The sequence below is a fragment of the Egretta garzetta genome, unplaced genomic scaffold (assembly GCF_000687185.1).
Source record: "Egretta garzetta isolate BGI_Z169 unplaced genomic scaffold, ASM68718v1 scaffold4, whole genome shotgun sequence".
NCBI lineage: Eukaryota > Metazoa > Chordata > Aves > Pelecaniformes > Ardeidae > Egretta > Egretta garzetta.
Genome location: NW_009259329.1, coordinates 2,551,214 through 2,553,099, shown reverse-complemented (window position 1 = coordinate 2,553,099; position 1,886 = coordinate 2,551,214). Strand labels below are relative to the sequence as shown.

Here is a 1,886-nt window from a genome sequence, read left to right as displayed (position 1 = left end):
AACCCCACTGTTCCCTCCCTGCTCCCTCCCGGGGCTGCACCTCCCGGAGCCCACTGGGAAGCAGGGAGCTGCCGGCCCCATCTCCACCGGGAAGGATGGATGTCGCCTGCTGGGCTCTTCCCTCCCTGGTGCCCATGGTCTCCAGCTGGCCAGCACAAAGGTTGGAGGTGGGTGGATCTCTGTAGCATACTTACTGCCACCTCTCTCAAAGCCCCCCAGCTCCTGGAATCAGGTGACAGCATCAATCTCAGCTTTAATTTAAAAGACAAGTTTCTAGTCTTGGAAACTGCAGAGAAAATACTGCAGAGGTGACCCAGGAGTGGGCCAAGGGAGGTGACCCTGGGGATGAGTCAGGTTTGTGGGTTTTGAGCCTTTTCTGGACTCTTCCCAGCCCTGCAGGACTGCACAGAAGTGCAGGTCGGCTTGGTCTGACACCCACAGCCTCCCGGGATGCCCTCCCTGCCCACTCCCAGCAGTGTCCCCTGCTGCTGCCGCCCTGCAGGAGACTGTTCACGGAGCTTCAGGGGCTTTGGGTTTGCCCAAATCCAGGAGGCTGCCTGTGCCCGTCCCCTGCCCATGGGAGGGAGACGTTGGGGGCTGGCATGGCCATGGGGGGCCTGGCACCCCTCGCCCTGGGCACGTGGGTGGTCCCAGGCGGTGTCCCAGCAGACACGCTTGCTGCCAAAAGCCGAGGTGACAGGAGTAGCCCCCCTTGAGTGCTGGTGCTCCGGCTGGCACTGGGGGCATCCCCAGGTGTCGCTGGGCAGGGGGGCAAGCTGTGGCTGAGGCTCCTCTGCCCTTTCTCACCTGCGGGGGCTTGGGGGTGGCTGTGCCCACCAGGCAGGAGGGACGTCTCCTGTGGGGCCACGAAGACCCCCGTGCCCAGCGGGACCTGGCTCCCTGAAGGGACTGGCCTGGCCCTACAGTTCCCCTTTGGGGCAGAGTGGGGTACTCCCACCCCTTCCCATCCTTCCCTGCCATCCCAGTTGACCAGCTGGAGGCACCGGGTGTGGGGGAAATGCTGGCCAGGGCATTTCGGTGGGTGGATAAAACAGAGACCTCGTTGTTGCTTGGTGTGGTGTTACCCGTTGCATCGGGCTCTGCATGCTTCTGTGGAAGGGAGCAGAATTTGCGGCGCTCCCATCCCTGCCTGTTGCAGCATGCGTGGACACACGCATCCCTCTGTGTTAACCTCTGTCGGTGGCAGTTGATGTTCCTTCCTTGTCCTTTGCAGCAGATGGCAGATTTCAGTGTTGGCTATTTATATCTGAGGCTGATCTTTCCCGGCGTGTTTTACTTCTGTCTGTAAATACGTTTCAGGTACGCGAGGCATGGTTCCGATAGCACGGTGTTTGCATGTTGGTGGGGTTTGGGGTGATCGTGGCTGCTTGTCGAGCTTGTGGCTGAAAACAAACCGTGCAGGACGTAAGGAGCAGACATGTCCCCCCTTCGCAGGAGATTTCCCACCTTGAGGCTTCCCACTGCTCCCCCAGGAGCCAACGTGGGGGATGCTCCCGGCCCCCTGGGTGCCCAGGCTTGCCTTGGGGGCAGACAGGGGCTCTGGGAGAGTGGGATGGGGAGATGGGCCACATCCCTGGGCTGGGGGTGAACATCCTGCCCCTGAGCAGACCTGGGGCAGGAAGGGGACCCTGCCCGGCCGGCTGCTGCCTGACAGCCCCATGCACCCCTTGCCAACACCGTGCGGTCCCCAGCGTGCTGCGCCTACAAGGGGCTGGTGGGACCCAGGCATTGCTGGGGAGGATCCAGCAGGCTGTGAGGGGAGGGGGAGCAAGAGCTGGGCAAAGATTTTGGTGCTCTATGAGAGGGTTGGTGGGGTGACGCATCCCCCATGGCAGAGCTCTGTGCTTTCGGTTTTGGGGATGGGG

The 1,886-nt window shown here is 62.1% G+C and overlaps 1 protein-coding gene across 1 annotated transcript in view; it reads left to right on the top strand.

The window, feature by feature from the left end:
* Positions 1-1,886, top strand: part of C2CD4C (C2 calcium dependent domain containing 4C) — a 17,249-nt gene that overhangs the window by 5,093 nt on the left and 10,270 nt on the right. The gene's annotated exons all lie outside the window — the stretch shown is intronic.